This window comes from Motacilla alba, chromosome 4, assembly GCF_015832195.1.
Source record: "Motacilla alba alba isolate MOTALB_02 chromosome 4, Motacilla_alba_V1.0_pri, whole genome shotgun sequence".
Classification (NCBI taxonomy): domain Eukaryota; kingdom Metazoa; phylum Chordata; class Aves; order Passeriformes; family Motacillidae; genus Motacilla; species Motacilla alba.
The window spans coordinates 42,677,455-42,700,782 of NC_052019.1; the positions used below are offsets into that span (position 1 = coordinate 42,677,455).

At 39.8% G+C, this 23,328-nt stretch overlaps 1 protein-coding gene across 9 annotated transcripts in view; it reads right to left on the minus strand.

The window, feature by feature from the left end:
* TRIM2 (tripartite motif containing 2) overlaps window positions 1–23,328 on the minus strand; it is a 109,324-nt gene that overhangs the window by 70,431 nt on the left and 15,565 nt on the right. For 2 of the 9 annotated variants that reach the window (XM_038134602.1, XM_038134605.1), the window contains exon 1: window positions 17,818–18,154. The exons of 1 other annotated variant lie outside the window; for it this stretch is intronic. The gene's annotated coding sequence lies outside the window, so the exon portion shown is untranslated. Of the gene's footprint in view, window positions 1–294; window positions 7,615–16,598; window positions 17,119–17,140; window positions 17,721–17,747; window positions 18,155–23,328 lie in introns of those variants that run through there. 6 more of the 9 variants (XM_038134608.1, XM_038134604.1, XM_038134616.1 and 3 more) reach the window with 6 other exon arrangements.

Below are 23,328 nucleotides of genomic sequence, written 5' to 3' on the forward strand. Positions count from 1 at the left end.
ACACACACACACACACATATATATATAAACTAAAAACCCCAACAACTTAGTGAGTTTAAATGGGTTGTGTCCCTATTAACTTCTTCCCTTTTGTCTCCCAGGAAGGTCTCATTTGGCATTGAAATCGTGTGGTCCTTGCAGTCATGACACTGCATACAAAGTAGCTGCTCTTTTACTTCAGACAGAGGAAAACGCTTTAATAGCTGCCTCTCTGAATGACAGCGCTTACCTGCCTTGCTAAAACATGCCCTTAGTCTTACGAGAAAAGCCACAAGAAGACAGAAGGCTACTTACCAGTGTTCCATAGAGTCCAGGCGGGAGAATCGGAGGCTGAAATTCACTGTGCCTCTGATGAGAAGATTTAGCTCCCTGCAGCATTCAGACAGTTGGTCCCATTACGGCCATCGGGCGGCTGAGTTAAAGGGTGGCCGTGCACAAACATAAACAGCTTGTCAGCACAAGCCAAAGAGGCGGGCCTGCCCTGCCAGCCACAATGCGAGCCAATGATTAGCTCCTTCTTCACATTCTGGGTGTTCAAGATATTGAGTTTCATTCTTAAGCAGGGGAACAAGAGGGACTGACTGGGAAGGGCTAAGGCTTGACGGTTTACTGCTAGGCATTAAAATGCTTAAGGTGGAAGGAAAAACAAAAATCAATAGATCACTTCAGGGAAAAGCACATATGTGCTGTGTATTCATACAAACACTTCTAGAGAGCCCGCAGGCATCTCCAAGGCACCGTTACTTTTAGGTCAATCGAACATACAAGCAAACAAAAGACCTCTAAATTACATTTAGTTCATATTCACTGTAGAGAAGTTTCACTTGAAAAGTCTCTAATTTTAATTCTCTCCATCCTTTTTCCTATTCTCATCCTTCTTAACAGGCTTTATCTGCTTTATTTGCTGACAGTGGCATTTCTCACTTCTCTGTCACAAATGTCTTACCCTGACCTTCTTGACCTGACCCCCCAACCTTTATTGATCCTCCTATGATTGCTTCTTTTAACCTCCATCTTAACTGATTGTTCTTTGGGTCCAGATCTCCTGGAAATAGCAGAGTCACAACAGAGGCACCTTACAGTAAAGTTCTGTGAGACAACCAAATTGATCTAGCAAATTATTGCTGTCAAAAGGGGAGGTGTTAAGTCTCCCTTCTCTTCAGCACCACACTTCTTGTCTGTCCCCCCATCATTCAAGAAAGGCAATGTAGCACAGAAGCAAATGCTTCTCAGTCAGTTTACAGATCTTAACACAGAGACAAAAGAGGTACTGCATGGAGTAAATAGTCCCTGAAATATAAGCTCCTTCTGATCTTGCCTGAGTCATCTATGTTCCCACCTGTCTGCCCAGGTTCCTCTCTCCCTTTGTTGTTTGAATTGAATTGTTCCTAGTTAATTGAATACCCTGCTTACAGCTGCTGATCCCATTTCATCCCAGCTCTGTCCTACTTTCTTATGCCTCCAGTTTGGCTGTGAGGCCTGTCTGCCACCAAAATCTGTCTCATTAAGCGTTCTATAATAACTCCCTGCATAAATATCATGTTTTGTGCTTCAAGCCTCAGGCTCTTTGAGCGCTTTTTTTGCTATCCTCCTTAAAAACCATGCCATCTTTTTGGCTTTCACTGTTTTTTCTCTGACCTTTCTGATTATTTCTTCTCTCAGCATCTACTCCTCCCTCTCTCGCACTCCCAAAGGTACCCTACTTCTTGTTATATTCTATCCAGCTTTTACTACTTGCTTGTGCAGGCTCCTGTACCACTTTTTGTCAGTGATTTACGAGCATCCAATTGTATTTTTCAGCTTTATGCTTTTCTCCAGTTCCATACTTCAGCCTGTGTTTTAGGCATATTGTATTAAATGCCCTGACAGCTTTTAATTTTAAGATCCTTTTATGGGGTCAAATTAAAGCAGTGCAATCACACCATATTTCCTGTAGTCTTGGCAGAAGTCGTTTCTCTCCCTCTCTGCATTGATAAAGGAGATGAACTACTGCAGAAGCAGATGCTGGAGTTAGCACCTCGTTCAGACGGGCGAGTGTATCGAAGCTCTCCGGCTTCTGCTGACAGGCTGCACGGGAGCTCTGGCACAAAGCACTGCATCACAATGTGCTCGGGTCACGTTTGCAAGTTTTTCTTCACAGTGAGACATACTAGACACGTTCTTCAATGACATCTCAGATTCTGATGCAATTGCACAGCTCCATCAGCACCCACCAGGGACATAACATACACTGCCTCTACTTTTGCCTGGATTTCTTAGTCTGTGCTATCCACACCAACACCATTATTTTACCAGAGCTCTTTTCCAGTATTTTTAACCTGTAAATCTCTGCTCAGGTCCACCATGTGATCCCAGTATATGATTACTTTAATTATTTTGATTACTGAGCCTGGACCTTATTCCCAATGCACCTGCATCCACAAGAAATTCAGCAACTGAGGTAATCTTTTGTTCCATACCACAGCCACATTGCTTGCACCTCCATGAAAGACATGCTTTCATGTCCTGAGCTTCAAGGCCTTTTTAGAATTTCTCCTTTCTTACCGATCCACTCCCACATCTCTCTTCATCACAAGGCCTGGCTTTTCAGCTTTCTCTCTTCCTTACAAAGCTCTCTTTTCTTGCCTTGTCTTCTATGCAGAGAATGTCCTGCTTCATGAAATCAAATGACCTGTTTTTCTTTCTCTTCTGCAATCTACATGTCACAAAATATAGAAATAATGTATCCAAGTGAGAGTAGGAGAAACAATGAATAGGTGAAAAGTCACTCCAGAAAGAGAGATGTTTCATTAGTGTATATAAAATATATATGCTACAAATCTTCTACCATCAACTATATACTGCATGTTACACACCTTATGCTGTTAGATTTTTTTTTTATGGAACAGGATAGGCATGAAAAGCCCTTGATGGATATGGATCAAGTGCCCAAACACTGTACATGAGATTGTGAAAAGACTGCTATGAAAAGACTGTTTGTAGATGCACAAGAGAAAGCAAGCTAGCTATTTCATCTCTGATTCCCATGGAAATTTATTTAAGATGCTAATTCAGTGTAGCCACAAATAAAGAAACAAAAGAAAGAGCAAGAATGAGCTGATTTAGTGGACTTTGTTGAAAAGGCACACTTTAGACAAAGTCACCCGGGTACAACTCCTATGACTCCAATCATAGCATGCCAAGGATGAAGTTGTCTCTTTGTCCTTAAGCCTGGCATGACACAGGAAAAGTGTTACCAGCACTGCCAACAATACTAACCCAGGCACCAGCTAAGTGATGGCCAAGCTGATTTAATAATTTACTTTTATCAAAAGGGCTATCCCTCTCTCTTTACTGCCATTCCCAGCTGCACAGGCCTGTGTCTCTCTCACATGTGTTGCAGGAACAGTGTGAAAGCTCACAGCCCAAATTTGTCATGCTGGATATGTATTTCAGACAGGTTAATGATCTGACTCAATATCCCTGCCATGTTCAGCACCCAAAGCGCCAGTGGACGGAAACAGTAAATATGTGGCTGAAGACAGAGAGGGCAAAAGCTGGAGACCAGCATCACCACCTTTTTTTTTTCATATGCAAAAGATGGCTGTCATCCCCAAGAAGCTACCATCTATCCTGTGGTGAAACTTAAAACCATGACCCCCAAACCCACACCATTCTTAAACACAAGATCCCAAAAGCTGATGAGTCCCAGCTCAGCATATTCTATGATTCTGTTATACGATTCAGAAGAACTTTCCCCACTCCCTCAGCTGCAGGCTCCATGAGTGACATTTTGACTCTGTCCCTTTCATTTTACCATCCATGCATCTGGCTCCTATTATTTATTGTTTGCTTTCCAAAACTGGTTTTTTTACTATTTTGTGGCCTCAGCCCACCCTCACTTTGCCCTGTCTTCTCAAAACAAGCTCAGCTGGATGCTATTTTGCCTGTTCTTTGTACCTCCCTTTGGGGCTAACAAGGAACCTCAGGCCCCCTGAGGCTGTCCAGTTTGTGTCTACATTGCTGCTGGGAGGAGACCTGCCCTGGTTCTCTGGCAGAAGCCACAGATGCTGCAGAATGGAGTGGAGTGAAGTTTTTGTTATGTTTTACTGGCCTGCTTTCAGTTATAAAGGGGGTTACAAGTTATTCCTAGAAAACACACCAGCTCAAGCAATGGAAGAGCTCAGATAGTGACAAAAGAAGTGAAACGGTGTAGCTGAAATATCTCTTTCTTTTTAAAAAGGAAAGCAAATGGCAGAAATGGGAAGGGGAAGAGATCATGCGCAGATGCACCACACTAACATATGAATCTGCAGTCAGTGGGAATTTGGGCTTTGTCCCAGCTCAGACCATGTGCATTTTGAACTTTGAGCTCTTGGACCACTTCCTAATTAGAGAGAAAGTGACACACTGTGGAACTATTTAACCCTTTGGTGGTGCCTCCTGAGGTGTAGCAAATGCCAGAAGAGACTCTGGGGATGTGTCTAATCCCTGGAGGCCACATAGACTACAGGATCTATCCCTATGCTCCAAATAGCTTAAGTGAAACAACTGCTATCAGCACCTCTTTTCACGGCTCCCTGCACAGAAGGGTCAGGCTTACAACTACTCCTTCCTGTGCTGCTGAACGATTGCTTGAATCTCCCCGTAATGTGCCAGCTTTCCATCCAGAATCTGCCTCTCTCAAGCCAGAATAGTTCCTTCAACCTCATCAGTAATCCCACACCAAGGATCAGATCAAACAGAGATACCTGCCGCAACTTAATAGTGTAAATAACACCACACTGAACCAAGAGACCTGCTTCTCTGCTTCACAGGAGTGGAAAAGCAGCAGAGTATTATCAAACAGTAACTGTGACTAAAAATACAATTACAGCATTAGGAGCTGTGTGGAAAGAAACAAGGGTTATACAGCTGATGTACATCAACAGCTGTCATGACTATCATTGGTGTTCTAGTTAGATTCGCACTAGTGATTTCATTTTTTATATCCCTTTGTAATGCAGTAATATTATGTCTTACCTATTTCACAGAAGTTCTGTGTGGTTACATTTACAGTTCTTTGAAGCTCTTACTGAAGACATTTCAGACATACAAACTTTTTATTTTCACTACTGACTTAAGAAGTATATTCTTAGAAAGCAAATAAATAGAATAACTACTTTGGCAAGATAAGTGTTTTTTAAAATTTCCAACCACCTCAAAGGTCACTCATTCCAAACACAACACAAATGTACTAATAAAAGGAGATGTACCTCCAAAAATGCATGCACTGTGGGTAAAGATTAACTTTGGCACTGTAGAGCACAGTAAACCTAGAAGTTTAAAGTCCATCTAAACAAGTTTTCTCCCTAGCCTTCTTTGTGTCCCATTTCCTGGTGAGAGATGTTTCACAGGCCTCAATTGCCACAGAGTTCAGAGGAGGCCTTTCAAGTACAAACTACTCTTTGCTCACTCCCTTCATTCCCCATTCAGTTGTGCTCTTATTTGCAGACCAATGGTCTCAGTTCTCATCTCACCTGGAATTTGGGTAGTCAGAGTTTTTGAGTCTTAAGGTTTTGCTAGATGGAACTGTGACAGCAAAGTAGCAAGAAGTATCAAAGCTACCTCTGAAATATCTGTTTAACGTATGTGCTGGTAAAGCAGGAGAAAACTCGGTCAAGAAGCAAAGCAAATTAGCCTGTCTTGGGCACCATGCTGCCATAACTGGCTTCTATATCCAAGCCAGCTATAAGCCACCTTAAGCCTCGCTATACGACAGTACAGGCATGACTCAGTTAAATTCTGTGAATTAATATAGACTCAACATTTAAATTCCACTGTTGTTATGGGGCAATTCACGCACTTCTAGAAGGGTTTTGCAAACCATGCTGAAACCCCTTATCTCTGATTAGGTTTAGAGTAAAAAAAAATATTTCAGAAGGACAGATGCTTCGGCTTTGGAGCAGATCTATGTTCAGAGTGTCAGGTATGCTGACAAAGAGCCAAAAAAGAGCCACAGACACAGCAGCACACACATCCATCCTAATTTCAAATTACAAGACAACTTGTCTCCAAGGAATGCTTTCCTATATAACAGTATAAACATTTCCAGTGGTATCTTTGGAACTGACAAATTCCTTATTATGTATGGCCTTTGTCACAAGGAAAATATCACCTCTCCAGTTTCTCGCCCCTCTGTGGGCTATGTTCTTGCTCAGACAGAAGAACCCAAGGGAAATATCCAAAAGAACTCTTTTGTGAAGACCTTGCTGTTATACAACAAACAGACAGCATTAATTAGAAGACCGCCTTCAAGATAGCTGTGGTTCCTGCTCCCATAAGAAACCCTATTCATCGTGAACTCAGCAGTAAATATTCCACTTGTTTCCTTGGCACAGAACCAAATTCCTGCATCAACTAGAGCAAAGGATGCTCAGAGACCAAGAGGGATTTGCCCATCACAGGAAAAATGCTCAGATTAGCAATGCAGTGACCTTGCTTCAAAGAAAGCACTTTAATACATGCCTTTCTGTCAAGCATATGAGAACTCCTGCTGATTTCACTGTCACATCAATGAGGTCAGCCACGGATTTATTCAGCAGCTAAAAGGAATTAACTCCCTTCACACATACACACCTCCTGAATACTGGCCAGAGTGGTCTGTGCCCAATGGTGCAGATGTGACTCGTCCCTCCCCTCTCTCAGTGTGGATCAGGAGTTTACCTCTCCTTGAATGATACTACTGATGCATTTTATGCCTTCTTGCTGAATAAGAGTGAGTGGGATACCAAAACAAACGCTATACCCAACTTACTTCTACATCCCCTTTCTACCCAGCAAGCCTAGACCAAGTGTGTCAGTTACCAAGAACACAGAAACACCAAAATAATTCAACTGCTTGAAACTGCAGAGGCACAACAAAGATCATAATCATTCATTTGGACACAGAAATCCAAAGAGATGGTGGTGTGTCCTGTATAAGCCTGCAAGCAAACACAACAGTCCAAGTTTTAGGTATCCTCATGTAACAGGCTGGTAAGAGGAATTTTAATGAATTCCAGGTGCTCACAAGTCAAGTTCCTTGTGACAACCTATCCCCCCCAAAAAAACAGGGACATACTAGTTCTCAAGCAAAGCTCTGTTATAAAGGCATTCTGAGCAGCAGGAGAGGAAAAGAAGACATTAACATTAAAGTCACTACAAAACTCAGCCATGCAGGAGAACTCAATTAAAATATAAAAGTCCCCTTGATCCAAGGAGCAAAAAGGCTAAACCTGTCTTGTAATCAGAACCAAACCACACCTAAGTCTGGATTTAATTATGCCATGCCATTTTACAGCAGCCTAAGAAAATGGAACCGGGGGTCAAATAATTCTTCAGTCAGTCACATATATAAGAATCTGGGTAAGAATGGATAACAGACATCAGTAGACTGAGCACACAAAGATTCTAATTAAAGGTAAGAACAACAACAAAGAAGTCTACAGACAAATGGCTCACTTCAGAGTGACAGCACCTACCACAAAATTTGTGTATGATCTACAAAATTCAAGCAAACATACAAAACTAATGCATACTGAAAGGATGGAGTTCTGGTCAATATCTGCTCACTGATTTGAAAAGAATTGGAATTCATGGAATTCTAAAACTTTTCAGAAATATGTATTTTCTTATGAGTTCTACTCATATTTAAAACAAATTCTCCATAAGAATGTATTTATATGAGATTGTATGTTTATATAGCAACCGTAAATTACAGGGAGAAATCTATGAATGTACTCGGAATTAATATGAAAGCATAAAGGACATATCATTTAATTATTTATTATTATGAATATATTATGTGAGTATAAAATCAACCAAAATACATATTTTTTAAATTGAAAACAAAAAATTCTAGATACGTTACTTGGAAATGTTAACTGGAGAGAAGAAACTTAAAGTCTTTTGAAATATTACCTAGCCAGCAAAGAGGCTTGGTGATATTGTATATTCTAGCTCAAGCAAATAAATGAAAGTGTACATGCAAAAGCAATGCCAGTGCTACCCAAATTAGTAAAGGTTTCCTGAAGATATGTAGCATGAAATTAAATTATAATCTCTATAACCTGCATCCAGCATCACTATAGTATTTTTATAGTAATATTAAATCAGTTCCATGTCAGTCTGGGTTTTTTTTACCTATTTAACACAGGTTTTATGAAAAAGGTGCCACTTCTTCCAGCATTCGTTCTTATTGCTCTGTTCTGCCTCATTCCTTGAGCAAGGATCCCCTGATTCTGTTAAAGCAGCCAGAGCTGCCCAACTGCAACACAGTGCTCCACCAGGGCCTTTGTGTTGACCCGGGCTACAACATGGATTAAACTATAGCTCACACACCGTGATTCTGTTTTGCATGCAAGGAACAAAATCTGTGTGAGGTAATACTGCATAGTACCCAGGGTCTGGATGAACAGCCGGCCTTGAAACTTTGTGTGCATTCACTTGTGCTTTTCTATGTGCTTGTTAAGGTCAGCAATGTGGCACATTTAAAGGAGCCTTCTTGCATTTAAAGGATTGTTGTTTGCTCTTGGTTGCTTTCCGACTCAAGCTCAAGCTGAGAGAGACCTCACAGAAGGAGGCAATGATTATTGCAATGTAATTGCTAAAATTCAGCAATTGCTCAGGTTCATGCAGTTATTTTAAAGCTATACTTCTTGGTCATTTTAAGGTCTGGTCAAACACATAAAAAACTACAAGTTAGCCAGAAAGGAAACTTATCTTGAATTCATCCCATTGGCACCCATAGATATGATCACACCTAAAACCAAACACAATGCAAACCCCTTGATATTCCAGAGGATTCAAGAACATTAGTGTCTACAATACAGAATAACAGGTCACATGCATTCTGAAAAGCAAATATTCTGCAGAGTCAAAAATCTTTTTTACTTGTGAATGAGGGAAAAAGTTAAACTTTCTCAGTAGCATTTCAAAAAATGAAACTGAAGATGGTCCAGTCTTTTTTCCTTTCACTTCTTTCCTCATCCATACCAATTTCAGACTCCACAACAAGTCCCAATGTCACTTTTGAGAAGGAGAAGAACCCACAGAGATATTTAATATCATCCTCAATAGAATAAATTACCATTTGGGGTGTTTTTCTAAGAAATCTTGTTACAGCTATACTTAGGAACTTCTTTGATACACAGAGGTACTGAATACCATGATGTTTGCCCAAAGCAGAATTTTTTTGTTGATTGTGCATTCTAATATTATAATCTATAAGCATGGTAATTTTATATTTCTCCACTAAGTGACCCTATTTCAGCTTAAGATTGACAACCTTTACTGGCTAGCATTAAATTTTTCATGCTAGATGTTGACCTCATTAAAAAAAAAATAGCCAAAATAATTGAGTTGTTTCTGAGAACAAGATTAAGAAAAATCAGATTGCTTTGCATGACAAAAATTCAGGTGGCTTTATTTGAGAACTATGAAAATCCTCAGCTTTTCAGTCAGATACTAAACAATAGGGAGAGGCTTTAATCCAAACAATGATGTTATAACATCACATGAATATGCACATTAACCTCACTGTGACCCAATGCATACTCACTTGGGAGATGAATTTTTTGGTGATACAGGCAGCCTGCTTTCTGTCCTTTGCTAGTGCTTGTGTAGCATCCCTTAAATGCAAACCTTGCAACAGAGGAAGATATTAAACCACACACATCCAATCCAGTTCAATGAAAGACTAAATTCACAAGGCACTGAAGGGAACTCTGGTATGAGCAGAAGTATTCCCACGGGCAGTTCTCTCAGAAGACATACTGTCTTACAAAAACTCCCCAGTGTGAAATACTGCTGGTTTTATTGCATACTGTACTATTTCCTCACTGTTCCTTCCTAATTGTAACTATGGTAGCCAGCTCAAGACCTCACTGTGGTCAAGCAGTGTGCTTTGCAGGTGAGCAATGGTAGAAGGTCTTGGTCCAGATAAAGCCAGTGGAATCTATTCAGTGAATGATGCCAAGTGAACAGAACAAAGAGACTGCCCTGTCACTGTATTTCCCCAGGCTGGCTCTTAGTGGGATCATACTTTGGCTACAGCAAATAAAATGGCTAACAATTGTTAGCAGCAACAATTAAACCATTCAGTGTGCCTTTTGGAGAATGATGGATGGAATTTCTTGTACCATCCTCACCCCAGCTGCACTCTGTGTCAATTCCTCCTTCATGAAAGTTGTGTGATTTGAGCATCTGTTCTGGATCAGTAGATAAACAAAGTGCTATGGACTATGGTATGTACACATACCCACTGACAAATAGTCCTGTGAAGAGACAGCAACCCACTGACCTAGGGAATTGTCCTTACAGTGTGATAGGCAGCCCTATACCTACTTTTAATCCCCATATCTGATAAAAGCAATCAGCTGAAGGGATCTCTTTATAAAGGCACTCTATGAAGACCTTTATTTAGGTAGTTTATCAGAAGCACAGATGACATAGTGATGTTGTACCACTTGTTGCTTTGGCAACACTCAAACTTTCCTCAGTGACAGAGGGGAAGAATATTTACAGGAAAATGCTTTTCATATAATAGGGTCAGAGTAGTGTGGGGTCTCTGCTGCTCAAAGATCTAAGCTATTTTTTCCCAGCTCCATAAATCATAACATCAGCTCTGGTTTCTCCTAGGGTTAGCTGGCTGAGGATCAAGGAACATCAAAAAGAGTTTTTTTGCTTTCTGCTCTCCATAGCACTTGCACTCAGATGTGTCTATCTGCCCTCACATCTTCAAGAATAAAGCAAAGAAAAACCTTTCAAAAACATTTTAAGCACAGAACCATTTTTAAAAAAGCATTACTGTAAGCCAATGGTGAGGCCTTTTGTTTCCCTAAAAGGACAAACTCATACTTCCCAAGAAACAGGAGTGTTTTACATGGTGGTCCTCCCCTACCTATACTCTCTGATGCTGAACAAGCTATGAACATTTCTGGAAAAGAAGTAATTAACTGCAGTTATTATTTGAGTGCATGAACAATCAAGGTCAGAAACAAAGTAAATCATCACATGTCTCCTGATAATTACAGTGAAAATAATGACTTCTTTTCTCATCAATAATTATTGATTCCTAGAAGACCTCTGACGTCATAGCATGTTATTAATTATAAGCATATACAATGGCATCTATGTTACAAGCTTCACTATGTTAACTCTCAACACGTTCTTGAAAACAAAAGAAAAGCTCAACAAATTCTCCATTTCTCATTTTAAAGCATACACTATTAATTTCATAGAGAAAAACAGTACTTTGGCCATTCCACCTAGTAGGGACACAAATGGCTGGAAGCCCATTTGGGGTAAAATTTTGCCATGGGAATATGCAGTATGAGTTGCATTCACTTTTAGGATGGCTATGTCTTGGGCCAAGGTTAGTAAGTATATTGTCCTGGGAACTCCAAACATACTAAAATAATTTGGCTGTTAGTTATTTAATTCTTTAATCAATTTTCATCCTCATTGCTTTACTTTTAGATAGCAATTACCCTGACTTTTAAATAGCAATTACTACTAACTAATTAAAAATCTGAGGGCCACGCATACTGTAACAAAGCTATGGCAACCTATGGATTTCAGGTATGTCAGTAGGGCAACACTCAGAATGCCAGGGGAGTTGATATCAACTTCCTCTTTCAGAAACCTAGCCATGACATGCAGCAGGATTGACTCTGCCTTCTGCCAAAATCACTTATTTCAGTGAACCTATTTCTGAATAACAACGGAAGCTGGTTCATTACAAGGTATTCAACATGGGTAGCTCAAGATCAGTCTGCAAACTCTACTTTCTTAAACAGAGCCCTCGTGGGAGTGAATTCCCACTGAATTGAAGAGTGAGGGAGAAACAGAATCGAAAAGATATTTAACTTTTTTTCGATTGCTCCCCTAGATAGGTAAAGGAGACTCAGAAGTACTGAAGCATTTAAATTAAGACAACCCATGTTTCTAAAAGACAAACAGGCTTTAGTGATCTGGTTATTTCTGATTTACTGTCTTTAAAATTAGGTCATTACTTTTAGGAATGCTTTGAAATAAATGAATGATGGGAGAGGATTTCAGAATGTTCTTAACAGTAATCCATACCATTCCTGGGGATAAACTGTTTTGTCTTTGACCTTCTAGTTTATCCCTTTGGGAATCACATTATTGTCTCATAAGAAAACAGGCACCCATCTTAATATTCCTGGCCTAATGAGTTCTGCAAAATCCTTTCAAAGTACTAGCTAACCAGATTTATATGTTTTATCCATCCAGATCAAGCTGGATTTATGATTAATTGCATGCTTGCAAATAATCTTTCAAACTTTTATTCATCATTCCTGTATGAAAAAAAAAGTCAGTTGAGGAGTACAACATCCCTTCATGTTTGTTAGCTTGCATTTGTGTAGATCCTTTCAACTGCTTTATGGAAGGATCAACAGTGACACTGTCAGAATAAATTTAAATTTTATTTTTAATATGTCACTAAAGTGATACAAGTTGTGGTGTCAATGCAAAAAGAGATATCACAAATTATAATTTCAAAGCGAAATTTAGAAATCCTAGGAAATTCAAGCTACAATAACTTTTCAACTGCAATTTGCCCCTCTGGGATCCTTCAGATTTTTTTATACCTGCATATACAACTAGGTTTATCACCTCAAAATAAAAATGGCTCTTAGAAATCAAAGTGGTTTGTCTGATATACATTTCCAGAAAGAATAAATATGCCTTTTGGCTCAGATATGTTGATTACATCGCTCTGTTAAGTTACAGCTTGTATTCACATGCTACAGCCTTGCTTTGTGAAAGATGGTCTGAAGAGTGTACAAATTGAACACATAAAATACCTTCAGCATGGAACAGTGTATTATAAGGGGGTTTTGTGAACTACAGAGTTGTTCTGACTGATTTCAGATGGCAGTTTAGTCCTAGCTTATGAGTATAAAAACTACTGTATACCTTACACCATGTCATTCGAACAAAAGGTAGCAGAAAAGGTGATGTTAACAGATGTGTGACTGCTCCTGAAATCTACTTGTAAGATAGATAAGGAACAGAGTGATGGGGAAAATTGGTCTTACAGAAAATGCAGATGAAGATTCTCATCTGTGAGACTCTCATCTCACCCATATTGTGATCCTCACCATCCACCCCAATCACAGTACATCGTCCATGAGTCAATTAGTGTGTGATGGTCATGTGTCATGCTGCTGCTATTTCATGTGAATAATCAACACTGAAATTTAGATTCTGTAAATAATCAAAAGTAAGCATAGTTCATTGAACTTAATAATGAATATTACTGCCTTAATAATTAAGTTTATAATGAGTCTCATTAACTTAGTAATTGGCAATAGTGTCTTAACAATTTTAAGGAAAATCTTTGTTGGTGGTCCAGAAATATTTTGTAATTATAGTCATGTTTTGGTCAGTTGAGTTAATTTCAATTAATATAATTCATTAACTTAATACCTAAACACTAACAGCCTAAGGGAAATACTTAAAGGGAACCAGTATGACAGCTTTAAAATAAGGTCAGAGTAAGTGTATGCCATTCCCTAATTTTAATTACATGCAATTTCAAGCCCATGTCTAAGCAAATTTGGTATCCTAAAGACCAATTCAGATAACACAGTATTGACATCTGTGTTCCAAAAATTCAGATAAAGAGCCAAACAAGAAAGGTAGTAAGTGAGTGCAAAGAAGGTTTTGATTTATTTGTAGTAGAGCTTGTAAGCAGTCTGGGGCAAGGATTACCTTCTGTTTCTGTACAATACCTAGCTCAGTAACAAAAAAAGGTATTCCTAGATTCTGCAGAAATAGCAAAGAGTCATAATAATATAAATGCAGAATAAAATGATAATCCCATTGATGCAAGTCAGAATTTGATATGAGGTATACTGACAGATGTTTAATGAACTGCACTGAATCAATCTGACACTGCACAGTTCTTAGGAAACAACCAAGTCCTGTATAATTTGATTTAAAAGAAATTACGGCTCCTGCGGTTATTTTTCTCAGATTTTTTTCTTCAAGCAAAGCTCACAGAAAATAGCAGCATCCCTATTTATTTTTTTCTTTAACATTATCAGATGATTAAATCGATTTGGCTTAAATGTGGTTTGTCATTTGAAAATGAAAATCCAAAACTAAGCCTAGGTATCTGAGCTATGTTAAGTTACATTAACTGATGCCTTAGCTACCTTTTTATTCCTCAACTAGATGAGCATAATGTTGCTCTTCCTAACAGATTTTTACATCTTAGTAATTCTCAAAAAACAGAAATGTTTGTGTGAAAGCAGGTAAAATTTTGAAGGCAAGGGAAAGGAGAAAGGAAGGGAAGGAGGAGGAATTAGTTACTGTAAGATGTTTATGGGAATTTGTCATTACCTAGTTCATTTGCCTCAAAATTCTTCTTGTAGGGAATTAGGAGAAAGGAAAAGGGATCACAGAATACTAATTGGAAAGAAAAAACCAACATGGATACACAGCCTTTCCTATAAGTACAGTAGAGAGAAGATGATCATGGAATGCAGTGTTCCCAGTTTTAAAGAGCAGAGAAGGGAGGAAACACTTCCTCTATGAGTAGAAGGGAAGAACACTACAACAAAATTTTAAAAAGCTGCTTGCTTGTAGTAAGACAAAAAACTTGGAGCGACATAGAACTCTTACCTTGAAACAGGAGGAAAAAAGGAAAGAAATACTGGAAAAAACTATTTTCCTTTTTGGTGTCTTGGTAAGTAGCAATGTATTTGGCACTAATAAATCTAAATATTTAATGCTTTACAGGGGTTATCCATGTTGGCAGCTCACCCTGTGCTTTGCAAGGAGAATATTGAAAATTGTCTTGAACTGTGGCCAGTTGCAAACTGGCTGGACAAGACTGGTCTGGTGCAGTTACTGGTATTCCCCTTCCTACTCTCCAAGAGAGGTCAACCACAAGGTGAACAGGTTTGTTCCCTGATCAGCTGGGCACACTGCCTGCCTTTCCGACAGGCCAAGGTAAAGCATCAGGCAGTTTCACACCTCCCAGAAATATTTATGTAGCAAGGCTGAAACAAACGAGGCACCCTATCAGTGTCACTGATCTGTTACCAGGGGTAAAGGTATCTGAGAATCTGACACACCAGCGAGCACGGGAGTGCTCACACCTCAGCGCCTTCTCAGAAAGTTACAAAGCATCGATGCATGTAATAGCAAATGAGATTTCAGCTGAGGGCTGCAGCACCAGGAACTGCAGGGGATTGTTTAATATTCAGTGAGCATATGCCTAAAAAGTCAGTGCACATGGTATCAGAATTTCAGTATCCTGTGCACATCAATGAACTTTGCTTAAGCTTCATCAGGATCCATTTACATTCTGGATGAGAGATTTGGTAGGAAAACTGGTATATGATGTAAAGAGCAAAATTAAAGGCCAAAACCATCTTTTCGGGATATCTGTCAGGAAGATGTCTGAGCAGATTTTAAATAAAACACCTCTGAAATTTTCCATCCATGTCCCAGATCTTCCCAGAAGAACTTCTGAAATTATTCAGGACACATATGAATAATTTCTCTATATTTGAGAGACTCAGGCAGGGCCTTTCAATGTATAATCCAAACAAGCAGTGGATTAACTGTCTTCAGCTGAAAGCCTGCCAGATGACTCCCCTTCTCCATACACATGGCATTTGATGCCTGCCATTTTAATATTTTGACATTTTTGTGAGAGACATTGTCCTGAAAGGTCACCACTTGTCTCAGCAGCTGGCTGGCTGCCACTGAGGCTTGGGAAGCTTAGCTCCGCAGCTGTCATCAAAAATGACCATTTTCACAGCTAAGTTTCAGGGAAGCTATGAATTTATGTCTATGGGGGAAAAAGGAGACAAGAGGAAGGAAAAGGAATCAGCTTTTACTTCAAAATCAGTTTTTACTTGCTACAGTGAAGACAAGCATTTATACATATACATGAGATGAGGCTGAAGTATTTCAGAAGCAGCTTATAAACACAACAGTCACCAAATACTTGTGTTACAGCATCATTATGAGTTATACCATGAATATGTTTAGTCCTCTATTGCAGCAAACTACACACATATTCTCTCCCTAGTCACTTAATGGCAGTCACCTGTTAACAGTGCAAGTGACATTTTCACATGGCTCATGAAAAATTGACAGTACCACTGGTTCCCAGGAAATAACAAAACCTGTAAATAAAGCAAGAAACATGACATAGCAATTGAAACAAACTGGCTACAGCCTGCATTTCTTGTGTAGTTATCTGGCTACTACTTATACTACTATTTATACTTGGTACTGATCACAGACTGTTTTCAAGAAGCAGATTTCGTGCACAGCACAGTAAGAATTCATTAGCCATAAACTCGATAGGACAATGGCAATACAGAAGCTTTGAATTAGAAAGGAGAATAAAAACCAACATACCGCTTCTTCAGTGATATGAGACCAAAAATACACTGACAAGTACCAATTTTCTTCCTTAAAGTATCACCACAACACTGAGAAACCTCCACTGCTTCCCAACCACCTTACTAACCTGTCGTGATGCCAGTGTAGCAGATAAAGATCGTTTCATGTACAGACAGAATGAGTGAAAAACATGCATTGCTCACCGTGCTATGTTCATTGTTCTTATCAGGTCAGACGCAGACTTACTGGTGCCCCTTATGATGACTATTTGTTTGTGCTTCTGATAATAAGGTATTGTTGAGTTCCTTAATGAGAAGTCCGGGTCTGCGTTTATGGATTTTTTAAAAAAATATTCCAGGTGAAAAAGACCATGGAAGAATTTTCTTCTATGTGCTCACAAACCATCTATTACTGCTGAAGTATCTTTCTTGCTGTATATCTAACCTAAGCAGAAAAACATCTCTCTATAAGCACCAGCATTTGCTGGACTTCTCCCCTCACAGAAAAAATGGCAAGCAGACATCCCCAAAATCAACAAACACAACTGCAAACTATTTGTTCCGGAAAGCTTTCGAGCATCCCTTTCCCTCAGCAGCTCTTCCACTGAAAGCCAGAACAATACTGCAGAGAATCTTCCCCTGTCAGGATGTTTTCAGCTTTCATCTCTCTGCTTTTTCAAGCAGAAGACTAAGGTAGAAACCTTAATTAGCAATCTGAAAGCACCACACAAGCAAGGAATACTTACATTTGCAACTGTATTTGTGATATTTGTGCACTGATCCAGCGACTGGTGATTACAAAGAAGAGAAAGAGCTTTTTAAGCTGCCTTTCAAGTCTTGCAGCAGTGAAATGAAGGCTGCTATCTGAAAGCTACTCATTTTCTATATGCTGTGCTCTACTTGCTTCCCATGTGCATACAACACAGCTGCCAGATTTAATAACCATGTCAGCCTGCTTTCCCCAGAAAGCAGCAGAGAGATGACAGGATGAAGTAGCCAACACGTTAATCTGTAGTTATGGCTGCACTAAGCCTTGAATGAATGTCACAGTTTTATTGCCTTTGAAAAAAAAACCAAACAAATCAACGCTGTTTGTGAAAAAAATAAGAGCAAAAGATTTCAGAAATGTTAATCCATACTTGCCTCAGTGATATTAAAGTACATTAAAGACATTTCACCATTTTTTTTCCTATCAGTTAACAAATCCTAGGACTTGAGGTTTTTTTATTCCTTTCAGAATACCTTTTCCCTAGCAGTGTATGCTTGTACCCTAAAAGAATAAAACCATTAACTGACAAATTAGTTGAGCTTCCCTTCTCTCCTGTTTCTCCCTGGAAGGAAGCATTTCCATACCTGTTTGTCTTTGCTGACTTCTTTCAGGCAAAAAAAAAGTTAACAAAAAAGAGGGGAAATTCTCTTTTACCATTTAAATTCTCCCACGCACAGTGGTTCCTAGAGCACTGGACTTTAGTATCTGCTGTGGTCAGTTCACTGCCAAGGTGGAGCATCGCCGTACCTCCAGCTGTAAAACCAGTTCCACGCGAGGGAAGGGCAGCCAGACTTTACATGACAAGAGAAGGTGCCACTCACGCAGTCAAAAACAACAAACTGAAAACAAACCCAGAAACGCTCGGCTGAATCTGCAACAGTGCAGGGATGCCGCAGAGGTCATATGACATCTGTGCGCGTCTTTTTCTCTCTCTCATTTATATTCCTTTCACTTCCCTTGGAGGCACCTTCTCAGCAGGGAGTGGTTTCTGTGGAAACTACGGACAGTCGGTTTTCCCCTCGGAGAAACTGTTACTATGGTAACCTTACATAATGTATATGGCCTAGATTCTTTTTAAAAATAATCTAACCCTGAAATTCTCATTATAAAATTAGAGCTGATTTGTCTGGGGGCAGGAAATACAGTTATTTAAAAACTGCATTAGAAATGTAGGATAAAAAAAATCCAAATGGTGTTACAAATTAAATGAGAGTATAGGGGGCATGTCATTGTATCATTCACAAGGCAAAATAATTTGCAAATGCCAGTAAACAAGGTATATTATTTAGCACTTGTGGGAAGCAAGGAGGAAGGGAAGCATATACTTGACATCATGGCTCACTGCAGCAATCAATATTGCATCTTGCAGAGTCAAAATTTTCTATGTTTATTCCTCCAGCAACCAGGACCTCATTTAATGATGTAAGCCCAAATACCGCTTACATCTACCCCACTCAAAACTGAAATATCAGCTTCAAAGTCACTTACCCTACACCATGAAATCATGTTACGACAAAACTTGAGGAAGTGCCTGAAAGGAGCTGTGTGAGTCAGTGAGGCACAGCGTGCAGAAGAGCAGAAAGAGAGAAGGCACACTGCTGTTTATGTGACTTTCCTCTCAGAGACACACAGCCCTGGTGGGGTGGGCAGGGCAGGTCTGTCAGATGACATCAGGGACAGGGGGATGTTAGGGCCCCAGCAATGGGGCTGGCCAGGGTGAGCCTTCTAAGTCAGTAACTAAAGACCTGCCTGGTTGGGAATGGCATTAATGTTTTGTGACCCTGGTGAAACAGGTAGGTAGATGTCTCCCATCCCTCCCCTACCTGCAGCAACCCTTGCAGATAACTCTTATCTTGGTTATACAAATCAAAAGCCAATGGTTAAGAAGGCAAAGCTACCTGTTCAACTTGACACAAAATTGGTGATTTCAGTTTGAACAACACTGCCGGGGAAACTTCACTAGAATCCTACCTCAGTGCTATCTGTGTTGTGACTCAGTGGATTGATATCTCTCCTGACCTGTCAACCTAGCAACTGCTATTAGCATGAACCACATTAATATACACAGAAGACTGAATTTTCTTCTCTCCTATTCAGAAGATGAACAAGAGAGAGCACCTGGTCTACAGAACATTTCCCCAAAACTTAAGCAAGGTCCTCCTACATTCTGCAGTGCAAAGGGGGCTCTCCAGGTGAGACAGGCATGAAGCATTGCTTCAAAGCCCACAGCCTTTATCTTTCTTGTGTGGTGGACATACTTTTACAAAAGAGACTCATACTGCCTGAAGGTGAAGTGTTGTTTGGGATGTGGCTTCTCCAAACAAGTGTTTAAGACCAGGGTTTCACAAAAAATTTGCTGGGGCCACAAGTAATCGGACATATTGTAATTCAAAATCCCTCAAAGAGGTTTCACTGCAATGGGCAAAAGTCCTTGGACTTTTAAATTAAAGAAGAAAACTGCTCCAAAAATTGCACTGAACACCCAAACTGACCTATACAGGAGATTTACTCTGACAATCACACTAAGCAGTATTTTACCAGAGGTAGTGCACACAAACACACATTTTTGTCTGTGAAACTCAAGGGTTGTATGAAGATGTGAAAGCATTAAACATTCTCTCTCTTTTACACAGAAAAATGAAGATTTGATGCATTGTGTTAACTTCAGTTGGGTTTGAGGAAGTTCAGCATCAGCAGGATACAGTCTAAAACTTAAATGACTGAAAACTTGATGATTTATCAAGTATCACATTCCTAGACAAACATTACACAGGAGTCAGGCCTCTCTGTCATTTCACTTTTAAACCCCAGGGCTCTCATGTTCTAGCCACAGGACATACAACCACAAAGCATTATAATCAATCTTTTCCTTTTTAAAATTTAAAAAAAATTTGGAAAATATTTTGAACAAACATCTACATAATTTTCTGAATTAATCTTATATACAAAATTAAAGAATGATTAGACAATGTCTAGTGAAACATATATTTAGTGGTTGTAGGAAAGTCAATATATTCAAAAAGAAAAGCAATAAAATGAAAAGATTCCTTAAGCAGATTAGAAAGAGCTAAGCTTTCACTTAAATTCATGTAGTTCTGACATTTTGCTATGTAAAACCTTGAACTTCAAAGAGCACATTGCACAAAGACAGCAACAGAGACAAATTGAGAAATGAATATTACAACAAGGTAAAGCAGTGAACCTAATAGCTTATTTTTTAAAAAGCAGGAAACATGCAACATCGAATGAGAAGGCTCAACTATTTTTTATAGCTGTGCCAAGTCTTCCAACACAGAAAAACACAGCACAGTGCCAACATGGTTACATGACTTCTGGACTGAGCTAAGTAACATCTACCCAACTTCCAGTGTGGAAGCAGCATGAACTTGGAGCCCTCTCCTTTATCTGTGTAGACAATCTGTGAGTATCCAACTTGTGGACACCTGTGGCTTCCTCAGGCAAAGGACAGGGCACACAGCTCAGAAGTGGACATTTCACTAGTGCCAGTGTGCTTCCAGAAAGTTTACATACAGCACTTACACTTCTTAGCTCAAACTCCAATCATGCTGTAAGGGACCTGGCTGAGATACTGCTGAGAAGGCAGTTAGACTAACAAAAAGAAAGATCTGCATTCATAGCAGGATTCAGGCACACAAAGATGCAGCTGTAATCTGTGAACTTGCTGTCAGTTTCCTTCCAGCAGGGAGTTAGTTCACTCTAGGAGTTCAAGCTTCTCTTGACAGCCTAAGGTCTGCAAAAAATGGCCTCTCAGCAAATAGATTCAGAAAAAAAAATGTAATTGAGCTTTTATGATCTGCACATTGTTTGGCACACCTCATGGAACATGATAGCAGCTCTACAGACTACCATACAGCTGAGAAAGGCAGACTTTCAGTGGTCATTTAAAGTGTTATTTTAAATGTTTTTCACCCATTCCATCAGTATTTATTATATTTTCCACATCTTTTCCCACGCCATTACATCAGGTCTATGAAAAAATATATTAACAACACAATATTATATTTGACTTTGGTCAGAGATAGAAGTGTCAACAGAAACCCTCTGTACAACATTACATCACCCATTCCAAAGGAAATCTCTTGTTGTCACACCACCTCAGTCAACTCCATACCAGGCTTTTACACAGAGAGGTTACTTATATTTCTAGGGCACTGATTGCTCATCAGATTTGCATTGCTTTTCATACGACAGTCTCTTCTCTCTCATGGTCCTATTATAGTGAAAAGTCCCACTCCCCATTTACTTAAATTGACATGCTTTGGATGAAGAAAAGAAATCTTAGCAGTAAATAAAAGAAGAGACAGATTCACAAAGAGGCACAGGCAGGGGTGTCAGCTCCTAACCACAAGGTGCCTTGCAGTCTGCAGATCCTCCTGCCAAGATTTCTGTGCTTAAGCAATCCACAGGAATGACACCCACAAAAGCCAGCACATTAGCACAGAGCTGTCTAACTTAGCTACCGTGAATGGTAAGATATTAAATTCTCTCCATGAACTTGGTATCCTCATCTAGACTGCAGGAAAATGCCCATCTCCAACTGGGATTCATACATTCATACTCATTCTCTTAAGTTCCCTTTCTTAAAAAAGCTGACTGGGGAAGAGATGTGAGCCAGTTACTGTACTCAAGAGATGACAGATTTGGGCTCAAATATCTTAGCAGCCAGATAAAAGCATAACCAACATCCCCTTATTTAATTGTATCTTTTTAGGTTATTGTAACTTTGGATTCCTTCTGAAGCTGCTGTCTTGCTATTAGCAAATAGCAAAGGGAATGCGGGAGGGAACAAAGACCACTTCCTAGCCCGTAGTCAGGCTGTTGTTTAAGGCACTAACCTTGAAAGTCCAATCTCTGCCTCGGTAATTGGCTGTTCATTAAGTATAGAATCAGGTTTCTGTGTCCCCGACGGCAGGAGCTGTTTTGCTGGGGTTCAACAGGTGCTTTCTGAGCTCTGTCAGACTAACTGCTTCAGAGAGGACGGGCACAGTGTCTTCTGTGCCTAAGTATGATGGAGATGCCCAGCTGCTCAGCCCTTGCTGCTGCTTAGCATCTCCAGACACCTGGGTTACGTGGCAGGTTTTGAAGGCTGACATTCCTGCCTGAAGTATTTAAAGGTGGCCATTAGGTATTTAAGGCCATGTCTACAAATGTGGGTGCAGGGCCACCTGAGCTGGCAGAGATCTGCATACTGACTCATAAAACAGAAATGCCAGGGAGCTCAGTGCACAAACACACAATCTGGCTCTGTGCATGGCCACTTAACAAGCCTTTGTGCTGTGCACAAGCCTGCACTCCATTGTAACTGTTCCAGATTGAGGGTTCCTGAACTCTAGTCTACCCCAGAGAGTAGGCAGGCCCTACATGTGGCCTCAGTCCCTGCACGGATCTTTGCCTGAGTTCAGCCAAGGAATAGTCATTATGGGGATTAAAACTAAACTGATTTCATCTAGCCTAGAACTCACAGGAAACGGATCAAAGGTGGATTTCTGCCTGGGCTTCTCATGGATTTCAATTTTAGTTAACACTTACAACTGCATGCCTTCCTATTTCTTTCCTTGTTTTAGCAGCACAAATCATTGCCAAGGCTCTGGCAGCCAGGCCAGAAAATAGTGACAAATAGCGTAAGCTGATCTGGCAGGCTTCATTAAGGGCAGATTAAACATTGACAGTCCCCAAGGTTTTTGTGATATGATTGCATGACATGGCCAATGAACTAGTCACTCCCTAGGGTGAGAAGCAGAGATGATGTTCAGCTGCCTGGAGTGTGGAACACAGACTACTCTGTGAAATTACATGGTACGACAATGTAAGATACAAAGCACCATCTCTGGACAAGGTGCTTCACCTCAAGTAAACCTTGTGACTAGCTAAATAAAAGACTGTCTATTGCAAAGATGGCTAAGCAATGTAGAAAAAGAATCAAGAGACCTGCAAAAGGCCAACACAGGAATTTAACAGTCTATCCCAGTCAGGATATCTTGCCTTTTTTCCTATGCAAAGACCACAGCTCTCATAATTTAAGATGTTATTTTTTTCAATAAATACTTGAGAATGGTCCCTCATTTACTGGATCAAACATTATTATATCAGAATGTCAAGAAGTCTCTGAGTTTCTGTGCTTATGGCAAGGTTGTCTTGAATCTA